At 35.5% G+C, this 16797-nt stretch overlaps 1 long non-coding RNA gene across 1 annotated transcript; it reads left to right on the top strand.

Annotated features, from left to right (window-relative positions):
- Window positions 1-11974: 11974 nt before the first annotated feature.
- LOC121378741 lies at window positions 11975-16548 on the top strand. Its single transcript, XR_005958759.1, has 2 exons — window positions 11975-12038; window positions 16475-16548. It is a non-coding gene; the product is annotated as an uncharacterized LOC121378741 (long non-coding RNA).
- The last annotated feature ends 249 nt before the right edge of the window (window positions 16549-16797 follow it).

The raw sequence follows: 16797 nt of genomic DNA, 5'->3' as shown, positions 1-16797 counted from the left end.
ATATTCACTTCTAGGAAATGGTGAAGAATTAAAACAATATGTATGTTTAATGGTAAGCCTTAATTTTGGCTGTATTTTACCCATGCTATTTTGTAATATTGTGCATCGACCTTTTGGGACATGGGTGTACAGCGCAAGAGACAGCCGGAGTGAATCGGTTAATGAACCACCTGTTCGGACCGGTACTACAGCCAGATGCGGTCATATAGCAAAAAACTGAGACGGAAATGTTCTCAATTTTGGAGTGAAAATAAATGCTTATATAATGTATGTTCGAAATGGTGTACATGTATGTTGTTAGTGCGCATGAGAACCCGTTCTATTGGCAATCTTTGTTTGAAGTTGGGCAATTTAACATGGGTTTCAATGGCAGATGACATCTGTGTAGTGGCCTTATTAAATATTGTAAACTGACTGGGATCAAATAAACAACACCCGAAAAGTTAATGACGTCATTAGCAATTGGAACAGGCGAATTAAGTTGACCATTCAAGGGTCTACAGTTATATTGTATCCAGGTATTTGTTTCAAGAAATACCAAATATACAGTTAGTTCCATAGAAAAAACGATTCAGTTTACAATGGACATAATCATATGGAGTTTTTAGATTTGTTGGTATTATATTGTCTATTTGATGCGGGATCAAATAGACAATAACACCCGCAAATATAAAAACTCCATATGGTTATCTCCTAAAAACAAACTTTTTATGATTTATTTTCTCTTTTTTCACTGCTTTGTGAATTAATTTGTTGATGATTATTTACTAGGTTTTTTTTCTTTTTCTTCAGTAAACATGGCATCCGAACCTGATCCTGATAATCATTTCACGAGGAATGTCGCCTATCAGCTCTCTCACTGGAAACGGAAATATAATAAAAGATTTCTTTTCAAAATGGCGGCTTTTATTATGATTTTTTGCAGTTGAAAATACCTTGAAATTTTGAGTTTTCAGCAAGTATTTTCGCTTGATAACAATGGCGGCAGGTCGCGTTAATTTTCAGGGATTGATAGCTGATTGTGACAGTTAATTTGATAATAAATTTGATCGTTTTGCCAACAACGAAAATAACCAAATATTGCAATATGAATCATAGTTCGGTTGTTGTTTTTTAAATTCTGGTCAGAAAACCACTGTTATCGCGAATAATGGACATAAATACTGTACAGCTGACCACAAATGCCAGTAAGTAAACACAACTTTTTAGATTTCTTGCCTAATTTTAATCACCATTAACTGATCTAAAAATCATAAAAATGACAAAAACCCACTAAAATAATACTTAACGATTCATATATGAACTGTATTTCATGTATTTATAAAACATTTAAGCTAGTGAATATATGTCGGTAAAAATTATAAACTTGTACCCACTCAACATGGTTTTTGTTAAAAATTAATCCAGTAGTCTAAAGGTTAAACACATCCAGGATTGATGCTGTAATGCTCTAACCCAAGATAATATATGCTATTTTCATAAATTTTGTTATAGCGATATGCTAATTAGCAAATTAATTATGCTAATTAGCATACTAATTATGTTAATTAGCTCACTTCTAATTGGCGGCCGCAATTTTTGACAAAAGATTTGAATCCATGCAGTACACCACAATTTCTATGAAGGTGAAATTTCATACAATTTGATCCACTAGTGAACATTAGCATATTAATTATGCTAATTAGCTCACTTCTAATTGGCTGCCGCAATTTTTGACAACAGATTTGAATTCAGTACACCACAATTTCTATGAAGGTGAAATTTCATGAATTTTATCTACTACACTGTATTATTGAGCATCAATAATTAGCATATTAATTATGCTCGAAATATGAAGTAAAATATGGCCTGCCATTATTATTTTGTTTTAAATTGCAGACCAAAAGAAGGCCTGCTGGAAATAAGACAGCATGAGGTGAATGCAGGGTTTGGGACAGTGTGTGGAAAATTTGGACCTTTGATATGTATTTTAAAGCATTATAAAATTAAATTGTGGCAGAAATATGAGCTCGGCCTCAGTAAATAGAAGATGAGATGATCGTACATACATCTAGGGTTTTTTAAAATGATATTCAATTTTGAGTTAATTTTAGCAGGTGAATGTTTATTTCACTTGCAAGATTTAAAAATAGACTTCTTTTTCACTTTTTACAGTCAGCTATTTCAAGCCCTGTATATATCTTTAGACATATATAGGGTCCAGAAAGTGGAAATGTAATATAACATATTTAGTTGAAGCAGACTTTATGTATTTTATAATTTATATGTAAATGACAGAATATCCAGAAAATGGAAAGTATCATTCTAATTACCAACATTATGCTTTTAAATGTATATAATGGACAAAAGAAAGCAACAGTTTTATTGTGTTGATGTTTTACCGGTAATTACAAGGAAATCTATAATCTGAGTAAAATTCTTAAAATGGAAAGACAGCATATTGTTAGATTGGCCAAAAAAAGAGAGAAAATACTAGTATTTTAAACATTTTCATGTATGCCAGAACCTCAGATAGATGAGGTATTTTATTATTAGACACAATATCTTTCACTTAATTAATACAATCTATATGTTTGACCGTCAGTCTAATTTTAATTGGCCTATGTTCCTCAGACCTGGTGTCATATTCTTTTTGTCATGAACATAGTCACTGTTTAAGAATTTTTTCAATTGCTGTCAAACATTTTAAACATTAACTATGTAATATGTATACAGTTTAGTAGTAGTAGTAGTATACTCGTTTCTCACGGTATCGCGGGTTCCATGGTATCGCAGTATTTGCATTTTTCATAGTTTAGCACGCGCAAATCTGCTTGATAGCAAATTTAATTAAATAAACGCGTTGACCGATGGTACTCTGTCATCTCTGTGAAATAATTTGAAATTGTTTTAAAAATTATAAATGTTTTACTGATTCCTCACAGAATTACTAATAGTGTGATTGTAAGTTTACAAAAATCCCCAGTATACCTGCAATGCAAATTTAAAATGTTATTGCTTGTACATGTAACACAAGACTATAATTATAATTGTCTGGTTGTTGACAATCAAAATGAGACTATGTATGGTGACATGTTTACTATTTTTAAAATATGCAACCGAAGTAGAAATATATCGGGAAATTTAAGGGTACAAAATATATTTTTAAAAACCTGAAAATGTCATTACAATTTATCTCGACAATCGGAATATGCGAGAGGCTGTTGTACTTTTGTAAAATGGGCAGAATATAACTTATTGTCTTAAGTGGACACATATGTCAACCCTGATATTTTGATCATACATTTGAGTGATAATTAAGGCACAAGCAGACAAGTTTTTAAATGTGTTCTCTGTTTTACACAGAAATAAACAGTTTTTCTTAGGGAAACTGTAGACATGTAGCTGAATTGAACAAACGAAAGGTTTTAATCGAATTTTAAGATCTTTTTTGTGTTAAAAATTTGGTTTCTTCAATTTTACTGTAAACTTGTGAATAAAAGCTACATATATATTTAACTATTCAGGTGAATTGTATACCATATTTTTGAGTTGCTGCGATATCATAAGAAGCACTTCAAAGAAGTCTGCAATGGTAGGGCACACTTCCGCCAGTAATATTTATTTACAAACAGGATTTATATGCAAATATATGACGTGTAAAACATGGAAATATGAGGTAAAATCCAACAAAAGTATATTTACCTTGATGTATGTAGGTATATGGGTTTTTTCTGCACTATCATTAAGTACCGCGATACCGTGAGCCCCCAGTATAGTAGTAGTAGTAGTAGTAATAATAAAATTCGTTATCTTCAGAGGGTATATTAAACACATTTAGTACAAGGTGACCATAGTCTCCCATGAAGCTCTCTAATCTATACATGATATTATACATACATACATTCATACAAACAACATTAAATACCAATTTACAAGCTGCGGCTGTCAAAGTCACGGTTCATAAAACTGTTACTCTGTGCTCAGTTTACTTGCCACCTCGTAATCAATTTAATTTTAATCCTAGGGATCTTCAAGGTCTTCTTGATCAGCTCCCTACTCCCTTTATTATTATGGGAGATTTTAATGGTCACCACACTTTGTGGGGATGAAAGGATATCAATATTAGAGGTAAAAATTGGAAGACTTAATTCTCAAAAACAACTTACTTTCATTTAATGATAAAAGTCGTACATATTTTTATTCTGCAAGTAGATCTTTAACTTCCATAGATTTAACTCGTAGTCCATCACTTTTTCTTAATTTCTCCTGGAAAGTTGGTTCAGACCTTTGTGGTAGTGACCACTTTCCCATTATTTTGGAGAATGATGGACCACCATCACTTGAAAGGGTTCAAAGGTGGAAGTTGGCGAAGGCAAATTGGGGTCAGTTTCAGCATCTGTGCAGCACTCGTCTGCAACAATTTGCCATTACTGATGCTGATGATCCCATGTCTTTGTTCACTTCCATCTTGAAGGACATTGCAGATGAAGCTATTCCTAAGACTTTGGCAGTGCCAAAGCGTTTCAATAAACCATGGTTTAATGATACGTGCAAAGATGCATTCAAACAAAGAGCGAAACAGGTTGCTTGAGCAGTTCAAACGTGAACCTACAGTAAACAACCTGGATGCATTTCGTATTGCTAGGGCTAAGGCTCGTAGAGAGATTAGATAGAGTAAGAAAACATCTTGGAGAACTTTTTGTCTCCAAGTTTAATTCGTAAGAAAACATCTTGGAGAACTTTTGTCTCCAAGTTTAATTCACAAGCATTGGTGAAATCTGTCTGGAATAGGATCCGTAAAATCAAAGGTAAATAATTGGCAGACACCTTTTCTCATAATTCATCTTCTGCTTTCAGTACAGATGTTTTTACATCTGTTAGAACTAAAGCTGAAAAGCAGTCCATTAATTTTTCATCTGAAAATGCTGAAGTGTACAACTTGCGTTTCTCTATGGAGGAACTGCAGGATGCTCTTCGTAGAGCCCATGATACTTCAGTAGGACCAGATGAAATTCATTATCAGTTATTAAAACATTTATCTGAATCATCTTTGATGGTTCTTTTGAATATTTTTAATAACATCTGGATTTCTGGAGACTTTCCTTCTGATTGGAGGAAAGCAATTATCATTCCTATTCCCAAGCCTGGTAAGGATCCAACTAATCCTACCAGTTATCGCCCTATCGCTTTGACAAGTTGCATTTGTAAAACCATGGAGCGCATGATCAATCGTAGACTTGTCTGGTATCTTGAATCTCACAAATTGCTCACTAACGTGCAATGTGGGTTCAGAACTAGACGTAGCACGGTTGATCATCTTGTTAGATTTGAAACGTTTTGTAGGGAAGCTTTCATCCATAGTCAGCACTTGGTTTCAATGTTTTTTGATTTGGAGAAAGCTTACGATACCACGTGGAAGTATGGGATTTTAAACAACCTCCATGGCATGGGCCTAAGAGGTCGATTTCCTGTTTTTATATCTCAATTTTTAAGAGATAGATCTTTTAAAGTGCGGGTGGGACATTCACCCACAGGAGATGGGTGTGCCTCAAGGTAGTATCCTGTCTGTAACTCTGTTTTCTGTGAAAATTAACAGGATCACCCAGAGACTTTGTCTGACATTCACCCACAGGAGATGGGTGTGCCTCAAGGTAGTATCCTGTCTGTAACTCTGTTTTCTGTGAAAATTAACAGCATCACCCAGTGTTTAACTCCTGGTGTGGATTGCTCCTTATATGTCGATGATTTTCAGATTTGTTACAGGCCCATGCTTATAAAACTTAAAGTCTAGACTTGAATAAAGTCCAGACTTGAACGTAATGCTATTTGAATGGCGTTGCCATGACGTTAAAGTCTGGACTTTATTAAAGTCTAGACTTTAAGGTTTATCAGCACGGGGCCAGATCGTCCAATATGAGTATCATTGAACGTAAGTTGCAGCTTTGTTTGAATAAACTTCATCAATGGGCAACTGACAATGGCTTTCGATTCTCAAAGGCAAAAACGGTTTGTATGCATATCTGCCAGAAAAGAGGTCTTCACTTAGATCCACAGTTGTTTTTGGACAAAAATCCAATTCCAGTTGTGGAGGAGACTAAATTTCTGGGGGTTATATTTGACAGGAAGCTATCTTTTGTGCCCCATCTTAAATATGTTAAAAAGAAGGGCTTCAAAGCTCTTAATATTTTAAAAGTTATTGGTAATACAGAATGGGGAGCAGACCGAAAGGTTGTGCTCCATCTGTATAGATCTTTAGTCAGATCAAAACTAGATTATGGATGCATTCTGTACGGGTCGGCACGCAAGTCTTACTTGCAGATGCTAGAACCTATACACAATCAGGGACTTGGGCTTTGTCTTGGTGCGTTTAGAACATCTCCTGTAGCGAGGTTGTACGTTGATGCACACGAACCTTGTTTGCGTGCTAGACGTGCCAAGCTTTCTCTGCAGTATGCTACCAAGATTAAATCATTACCGAAACATCCTACACATGATACGGTGTTTGACAACAAATATATGAAGTTGTTTGATGCAAGGCCAAATGCTATCCGTACATTTGGTCTTCGCATTAAGCGTTTTTTTATCGCTTTCCAACATTGATTTATCAGACACTCTGGAAACACCTTCATATTTTGTTTTACCACCATGGTGTATTAACTAAAATAAATTGTATTTGATCTTTCGCATCTGAAGAAAGATGGTACAGATGCTGTTGTTTATAAACAGATTTTCATGGAAATTCAGGACAGGTACCGTGATTACATTCCTGTGTATACAGATGGATCACGGGATGGAAATTCTGTGGCTTGTGCTACAGTTTTTCCATCAGACACAATACTTTCCATGAGACTGCCCGACTCAGCATCGATCTTTAGTGCTGAAGTTTGGGCAGTCATTAAAGCCTTAGCTGAAATCAAGGATTCTAGTGCATCCAAATTTATTAGTTTTACTGACTCACTTTCGTATCTCCAAGCTTTAAGTAATATGAAGCTGGACCATCCCTTAATTGGGATGGTGATACGAAAGTGTGTCTTTTTATCTATTGCGAATAAACTTGTTGTATTTTGTTGGGTGCCCAGCCATGTTGGCATCAGGGGTAATGAAAAGGCAGATTCAGCTGCCAAGTCTGCTTTGGATTTGCCTCATGCCAGGGTTGCTGTGCCTTATACTGATTTTAAAACTAATATCAACAAATTTATCTTTTCGACTTGGCAATGTGATTGGGACGTCTTGTGTCGTGCCTGCATCGGGCATACTTACTTGACCCATTCATTTATCTTAAAGAAAGATCCTCCACCTCAGTGTGAGCATTGTCAGTGTCTTCTGACGGTGCGTCACATTTTGGTGGAGTGTCAGTTTCTAAAAGAAATTCGAAAAGATATATTTGGACCATGAACTGTGATGGAATCCTTTCGATTCCATCCAGAATTAGTTGTACAATTTTTACGTGATACGGACTTTTATTCTAAATTTTAATTTTATATATCTGTGATATTTGTATTTTTACACACTCCTTTACACTGTGTTTTTATTTAACTGTTGAATTTTTATATTGATGATGATCATCACACTTTTCTTGCATTTTACCATAGTTTGACACCCAATAGCCGATGTATTTTTCGTGCTGGGGTGTCTTAAACATTCATTCATTCATTCATTCATACAAACAACATCAACATATATATGTAAGATGTATAGCAATGCATGAGAAACACAGCAGAAGGAACAGTAGAACATATTATGAATATTTAAATAATATTTAAATCAATTTGTTAAGAAATTTGAGTCGGTGATAACTCAATGCATCATAGTTATTTTAACAAACACGTCAAAAATCAACAACAAAGGTATATCTTAAGCATTAGCTTAAAATATATTAACATTTGAATAGTGCTTAACCCGTTTCCTGCCGTTGACATGTATACACGTCAAGCGTCATCACAATGAAGTCACTTAGCATTGTTTTCATTTAAAAATTGTTTTCTAAAATAATTGTTGACATTTTTGTGAAAAACAAAGTAAGAAAATTTCAATAAATAGTCTTAGAATGACATATCCAAATATTTGCTTAAAAAAAAAAAAATTGTTATTGTTTCTTGTTTTTTGGTAGCGGTTTCATTTATTTGTACAAATTTGTCATAATACACTATTATATATGAACTACATCATGACATTTGCATTAAAGTAGAATACGTATCACTTTTCATGTCTAAAAAGGTACAGACACAATGAAATAGTTGTAATCAGACGGCATAAACAGTGATCGAAAAGCGCCATTTCCCTATTTCTATTTATAAACAACAGTTCATGTCACAGCACATTTCCCGCCATACAATTTGACAACAGTAGTACACATTGCTTGCATGTTTTGCTAACTGTTTTCATTAATAATTACAACGTGATTACTTGTAGTACAGCAGACTATATTCTATAGCTATGTTTGCTTAAACAGTTACGTCGACTATATGATTGAATACATACATGTGTTCTGTATTCGTCGTTTTTCTGCCCGGTTTTCCTTTTCAACATTACATATTACATTCACACTGATATTAATCAGTATTGAGTGGATATATATTTTTTTTCTCATTTTTTTTTATGAATTACAAACGATGGGTTACAAATATCTGCTGAACTAGTCTGGGGAATATCTTGACCTACATTATTTTCAATAACCAATCACAAATCATTCTCGTTGTATGTCACACATAATTATGTGGCAGCACCGTTTTTGTATGCTGGGATTTTAGGTGGGAGTATCTGGAGAGCAAAGTTTATAGGAGATTTCAGTCATACTCCGCTGGAATATGTTTTTATTATTATTATTATTATTATTATATATATATTTTTTTAATATGCTCTAGCAGGGACCGGGACGGGTGGGTGGGGGGGGGGGGGGGAATGGTCAACCCACTCCATGGACACACATCTGCAAATGTTATAAAGATAAAATAATCATCATGAGGTAAACTGCAGTTGTGTTGGATCTGTTGTGTTTCGATAAATATATTAGTACTAAAATTCGGGCGAAAACGACGGAGATATTTGGGTAAAATGAGCTGGCCTGAAACCGTTTCATCATGTCCAAATATTTCCATCATTTCTTCAACAATGTTAGTTGTAATCCATGTAAAAATATGTAGTGCTTTGTTTGAAACCCTATATTATACATAATTGGTTGGCGGTAACGGTAAAATTAATAAATGTTGTTTTTCAGTTTTGTTTAATTCGGGCACAAATTAGCCTGCCTTTCTCCCCCTCCCACCCCTACAAAACAAAACAGGACCCCGTACGCTTATGAATAGTACGTCAGGCCTGTACCAATGGGTGTGGATGCGTCGGGGGTATGCACACCCTTACCGCAAGTTTTTTTTTTTTTTTTTCACACAACAGGTATGGGCCATTTTTTAGAACATCGACACTGTCCTTTTTCGTGTTACGTAACACCCCCAAAAAATCGTGCTGTAGGTATGGATCTATACAATATGTGAAACTTTCCGTAGGATAATGGTTTGCAATAGATTCAGAGTAAATAATCGTATTTTTTGTTTTAAAACTATGGTGATAACTAAAAAAAAATTAAATAAGAATTAAAAACAAAAATTCCACATGCTTTTGCAGGGCGGACACTCTGTTGTGTAGGCAACGACCCAAAACATTGTTTTTGTCTCAAAAATCGTTAAACATTATTTCATGCAAATAAAATGTTGTATTCAGGATGTAATCCCAAATTATAAAACGATTCTACATTGTTGATAAAAATATCAAAGAAAAATTGCAAAAACTTCAAAGTGTAGTTGACCTATATTATTGCCGTTCGACCCAGATACAATACTTCGCATGACCAACTGTCAGTAATTTCTTCTTCTTTCACTCCCTCTATCAACATTAATTTATTGTCCCCAGAAACGAACAATGTCAAGGTTGGGGGCCTCGAATCATTACTGTACAATTGTATGCTGTATACAAAAATTATTAATTACAATTGTTTGTACTGTATGAAATAATATAATTAACCTGTTTTTGTGTAATATAAAAATAAAAGACTTCTTTGAAAATACATAGCTATATCAATTCGAAATGCCCCCCCCCAAAAAAAACAAACAAACCCAAACAATAATTAATAATAAAAAAAAAAAAAAACAATTAATAATAATAATAATTAAAAAAAGAAAAAGAAAAAGAAAAAAAAAGTTGATTGTATAAAAATATCAAAGAAAAATCGCAAAAATTTCAAAGTGTAGTTGACCTATATTATTGCCGTTTGACCCAGATACAATACTTCGAGTGACCAACTGCTAGTGATTTCGTTTTTCACTCCCTCTATAAACATACCAGAACAAGTTGTACAGATATCGATATAAATTCATGATTCCGATAATAATATTTTCAACATTTACTTGTGTGACATCTCAAGTGACCTATTATGGTAGGGCGCACATTTTCTACGTCCGCTTGGACTACCGTACGTCATGCATAAACGTTTCACATCCGTTCCAACTACATTTTGTGCCACACATAAACAAATTCTTTACCAATGGGTTACCTCGCGCCCCTAGTGTGGGGGGCAGGGGTTTAAAATAATAGAAAAATACTGTCTATTGATACTGATGTTTTAAGTATTTAACCTCCCTGAAATGGCCGCAAAATGGTATTTTAGAGCCTCTAGAAAATGTCCTGGGTAGGTCATGTCCCCAGACCTGCTATTGTCTTGTGGTAGAAATCCCAAACAAAAATGCATGCTTGCGGCTAGGTTGTTGCAAGGTAGTTACAAGGTTGTTACAAGGTAGTACAAGCAATGCAAGCTATTTGCAAGCTAACATTTAGCTCGCATAAGGTAGTCAGTATTTCTGCAAGCTTGCCGCATGCATGTTTTCATTTGTGAAAGCATGCGCAAGCTTGCTGAATACATATCTTCAACTGTGCAAGCTTCCCGCAAGCATGTTTTCATTTTTGCTAGCTTGCTGCAAGCATATCTTCAACTGTGCAAGCTTCCCGCAAGCATGTTTTCATTTTGCAAGCTTGCTGTATGCATATCTTCAACTGTGCAAGCTTCCCGCAAGCATGTTTTCATTTTTGTAAGCTTGCTGCATGTATATCTTCAACTGTGAAAGCATGTCTACACTTGTGGAGAAAAAGCTAAGTCCAAATCATTTTCATGGTTATTTTTGTTTTAATTGATAAATTCTCATATGATTTATCAAATTCAGTGGGAACAGTGGCTAAACAACCAAACATACATGTTACATATTTAGATAGTATTTACAATAATAATTAAAACAAAATTAATATTAATACATACGAATGATAATACAATATGGTTAAAACAGAATCATCTTGTAATAATTGGATTTTCAATTGGCCCCAAAAATAATAACATATGCATGGCCATGAGAGGATGACATGGGCCATGTTTGGTTGAAATTAGCCTGGTGGAATTTGAGAAGATGTTAAAAATGTCTAAGCCAATCAGAGGCCAGGGTGGTCATCTTGGATTTTGAATCAGCCACAAAAATAACAACACTTAGTAAGTCATGAGAGAATCATTTGGACTAAGTTTGATTGAAACCTGCCTGGTGGACCTTGAAAAGAAGCAAAAAAATGTCTCTGTCAATCAGAGGCCAGGGCAGCGATCTTGATTTTAAATCTGCCCGAAAAAATAACAAACTTGGTCAGGGCCATGAGAGGATCATTAGGAATACATATGGTTTAAATTTGCATGGTGGAACTTGAGTAAAAGTTAAAAATGTCTCAGTTATTCAGAGGCCAGGGCGGTCATCTTGGAATTTTTATTGGCCTGCAAAATAACAACACTTGGTCAGGTCTATAAGAGGATCATTTGGACCAAGTTTGGTTGAATCCTGCTTGGTGGAACAGGAGAAAAAAGAAAACAAGAAGAAACAAACAAATGACTTTACACCCCAGTGTGGATCTCCAGATAGTGGAGGAATATAACCTAAAACAAGAAGAAGAAGAAGAATATAGGACCAGGAGCTTTTTAGCATATTAGTTTAGTCAAGACTATCCCACATAAATGGAACATGTCTATCAGACAGGTAAACTAATTTTGTAGCCTAAGTATCTGATAACATGTAGCACCTATTTTTTTGTTTTAACTGTTCATGTTTTTCACTTTAAAACCATTGTTGTTTTTTTAAAGAATTATACAAGATGCAAGATGGCTGCCACTGATGCAAGCTTGTAGGTAGATCGTCGCAAGCTTGCAGGAAGCTTGTCGCAAGCTTGCAGGAAGCTCGTCGAAAGCGTGCGGGTAGCTCGTCACAAGCTTGCGGGAAGCTCGTTGCAAGCATGCGGGAAGCTCGTAGCAAGCTTGCAGCAAGGTTGTAAAAAGGTTCCAAATACTAGCTTAAACTGAACAAGCTTGCGGGAAGCTCGTCGCAAGCTTGCAGCAAGGTTGTAAAAAGGTTCCAAATACTAGCTTAAACTGAATAAGCTTGCGGGAAGCTCGTCGCAAGCTTGCGGCAAGGTTGTAAAAAGGTTCCAAATACTAGCTTAAACTGAATAAGCTTGCAGGAAGCTCGTCGCAAGCATGCAACAAGCTTGCGGCAAGGTTGCAAGAAGCTCGTTGCAAGCTTGCGGCAAGGTTGTAAAAAGGTTCCAAATACTAGCTCGAAACGCGGTAGTTACTACCTTGCCGCAAGGTTGTTACCAGCTATTTATTAAGCTTGCAATTTTTGTTTGGGATACCTGGTGAAAAGTTTTTAGGCCAGCTCATTTGCCTGAAATAGTATACCTGAATAGTATTCAAATATGTAAAGGCAAGTAGATGACCAGTATATATATATAACTTGTGAATGTCTCCGGGGTAGGGATAGGGTTCACAATAGTTAGTATATAGATATTGCATTTAAACTAATTTGTTCAGATCTACTAGCACATATCTGTGACCCATTTCCTTGTGAATTTGGTCATTTTACCCTTCCTAGGATCCTAAGGGTGGGGCACAAATAGAGGAAAATTCAGCCAATTGTCTTGTCCAGGAATACCATACAAAAAAAAAAAAAAATTTTTTTTATTATTATTATATACTGACACACAATGAAAACGCAAAAACAACTTTTCGTTGCAAATAACAACAAACTATTAATGAACTGATGGATAATGTAATATGACATTAATATGGTATTCATAAGATACATTCACATTTGATACATGGCCGTTACCAGTTCAAACCCACACCCCACCCCACCCACCCACCACCGATATCAAGGTCAGTATCTGGTGTGTCCACCATTGGCCCGTGAGCATGCGTCAAGACGAGGAAGGGATTGGCACAAACATCTCAAATAAGCCACAGGAATGTTCCTCCACTCCTGCAACACCTGTGCAAGCTCAGCGACGTTACGCGGTGGTGGCTGGCGGTGACGTACATGACGTCCTAACTCATCCCACATGTGTTCAATTAGGTTCAAATCTGGTGAAATGGCGGGCCAGTTCATAATAGTGATACCGGCTTGTTGCAGGAATGCCTGGGTAATTCTTGCAGCATGTGGACGGGCATTGTCTTGTTGAAACAGAAGGGGACCTCCTGGGCTTTGGTGACGACGCAAAAGTGGCTGGAGAACTGGTCTTAGAATAACGTCAACATAATGCTGGGCTGTAAGGGCATCGTGGACAATGATTAGGTCACTCCTGAAATCACAGTTGATTGCCCCCCATACCATCGGATGACCGCCGCCAAACCGATCACGTTCCGTCACACATCCGTCAGCGTACCGTTCATGGAGTCTCCTGTACACACGTGCTCTTTCATCATCTGAGAAAACAATGCTCCGGTAAAAGGCTGGTGGATGATTACCATTCTGGAGAGCAAACTGTAGTCTCGCAGCACAATGTTGCGGTGTCATGATGTTACCGTTGTACGGGCGTCTGCATCTGAGTCCAGCCATTGTGAGTTGACGGATGACCGTCATCGGATGGATAGGCTTTCCATGACATCCTATCGTGTTGCTTGCTGTCGTCGCAGTTCTGAACCAGTCACGGAGGTGGTGTCGTCGAATCTGCGGATCTTGGTGTGGGATCGTAACGGGACGTTGACCAGGTTTGGGTCGATCACGGAAACTCCCGGTTTGTTGATGACGTTCAACAAGTCGTCCAATAGTCCATGGATCGACTCTGAAGGTCCTAGCAACTTGGCTTTGCAAATTAAGTCACCCTTTGAACCATGCCCAACTTTCGCTCCCTTTGTTCTTCTCTGAGTCATGGCATTCTTAATGTGACGAGGAATATGACACTGTTACGTGACTTTTATGTGTCCACATACTGGCATTTCATGTGCATTGCATGCAGCATGATTGAGCATGTAGTGAACACATTTCATACCAGTTTGTGTGTTTCTGCTATTGTATGTGTAACAAGAACAAAACCAGGATTAAAACCCAGACAAAAGTACCAATCAATGGCTTCGTCTCATAAATTGTTATTTTAAGTCTAATAAATATATTTTTCATTAATCACAACAAAATATTGAAAAATATCTGTTTTGTGTTTTCATTGTGTGTCAGTATATATATATATATTAATTTGTTCTTTACATCAAGCAGTATGGTTAATAAATCACAGCATAGACTTACATTAAAAGAAAAATATTAGTTTTTAATTAAAGTTTTTATAATTATTAATGAAAAATAATTGTATATTGAAATTTGCAGCTGTTGCCATGGTAACATAAATAAAATAACCATCTACAAAATGCTATCATTAGGTAGGTGGATCATTATGGTATATATGGGTGTAATTTCATGTTAAAATGTCCATGGATTTTAATAAAATTACTAGAAATGTAGAACAGGTGAAAATTCTTTAAATTTAGCAAAAAGAATGTGGCAGGATAATTAAGGGTTAATAAACATTCTTCCTTGATATAAAGAAGTACATTGATACATTTATTTAATATAATGGTACAAATATGACAGTTACATGTATTCTATATAAACTGTGAAGCCAAATTTTCATTCGTTCAGTCATCTGTTGTCAGGATCCAAAGATTACTGCCAAATTCAGACATACTGTATAAATATCAATTAAAATCAAAATGGAACCAAACAGATCTCAAACTGAGGTCATTACCAGGTAATTTTAATACATTTTCAGCACATTGGACAAAATATAAATACTTTTGTGAAATATACTTTAAGAACTTAGAATTTAGGGAGGGGAATATGTCTTAATTTCTTTTTAATTGATTGTAAAATATGTATTCAAATTATTATTCAAACTATAATACACATTGATGTGTTGAACAAGGGGGATGGGGGTGAGGTGGGGGGTATCAAACAAATCACGAATGTCAGGAATTTATAAGCAGTTGCAATAATAACACAGGAAGAATTAATTTTATTTGTGGTCACTTTAATAAAAAAAATCCATGACTGCCAGCAGATCAGTTTATGGGTTCGAGCATGCATAAGAGAACCTTTTAGGAAAATATATAGGCAAATGTATATACTGAATGAATTATTTATAAAAATAAACTTTGATGTATTAATTTGTTCAAATAGCTTTAATATTAAAATTTTGGTCCATATTTGTTTTGTAAATTTAATGCTAATAAAAGTTCTGTGATAAAAAAGAAAAGAAGAGATATTGTTGCTCATAAATTGCAATTAAATAATGAATTTTGACAGTTCGAGTCGATGCATAAAAAACTAAATCCCAGACATTGTTTTGGTGTAATAAGTAGTGATGTATTCTACTGCATAACCCTACCATTTGCAACTAAAAATAAAAAGGTTGAGTGGAATTTGTAATTAAAATGAGTGGAATTTGTAATGTAAAAAAAAAAAATTATAAAAAGAGGAAAAAATTTAGATAAAGTTTGGGCCAGTTCCCCTTATCCTAAAGGAACTGTACGTACATTATCTACTCTTGTATACATAGCTTAAAAAAAGTCATATTTACCTTTAAGAATTCGGTGATCGATCCCGTCTTCAATGTTTGGTGAAAAGATGAAGTGTTGAAGTGTAATTGATTAATTTATATAAAGTGCTTGCATGAACTCTGGCATCGATTTACAGGCGAGCATTCAATCGAACGCAGCCTAGGAATTTACCCAAAAGAATAAAACCGAACCGAGCCGAGCGATAAAACCAAAATGGCGGCCAACAATATATTCAGAAACATTGTTTACATTTTGTCATAGAGTAACATACTTTGTGGTGCCTTAATGGTTCAAATGATCAGTTAAGCAGAAAAACAATGTATGTATATTAATAAATAAATAAATAAATAAATTTATTATTTGACCACAAAAGTTTAAGATTTGCAATTCCGCAATTCCGTCCGCGATTCTGTGATCGTGGAAAATCGGTACCCCTATGTGTGTGTTTCCATGGATGCTTGAGTGCATGTGTGTGTTGGGGGGTGGGGAGAGATATGTTTCATTTTGTATTTGTACTAATTAATATAGCACATGTTTTTCTTTGTTGTTTTTGTTTTATTTCTTTTTTCTTCTTCTTCTTTTTCCTTACAGCATGTTGAAGACGTATATAAATTGCATGGAAGCCGCAGGATGCCACGGCATTGATGTGAATTTCGCCAAAGCAATAAGTAACAAATTTGCCTGTAAGTATTGTTAATCTGGAACACCAGCACGATACTGATAAATGACATCGATACGAAAGAGCCGGTATCGGACACAAAACCTACATGTTGTAGATTTGTGCATCCATAAAACGAAATGGTACGGTGGTATTCCGCCTTTTTCCTGCTGTGTTTTGCAATGGCACCTAACTAAGCTTAAAGCTTGGAAAAATGCAGGTCGAATTTTGGTGCCTTGGATCTTATATGGGATAA

The sequence above is a fragment of the Gigantopelta aegis genome, chromosome 8 (genome assembly GCF_016097555.1).
Source record: "Gigantopelta aegis isolate Gae_Host chromosome 8, Gae_host_genome, whole genome shotgun sequence".
NCBI classification, from domain to species: domain Eukaryota; kingdom Metazoa; phylum Mollusca; class Gastropoda; order Neomphalida; family Peltospiridae; genus Gigantopelta; species Gigantopelta aegis.
This window is presented reverse-complemented; position numbering and strand designations above follow the sequence as displayed.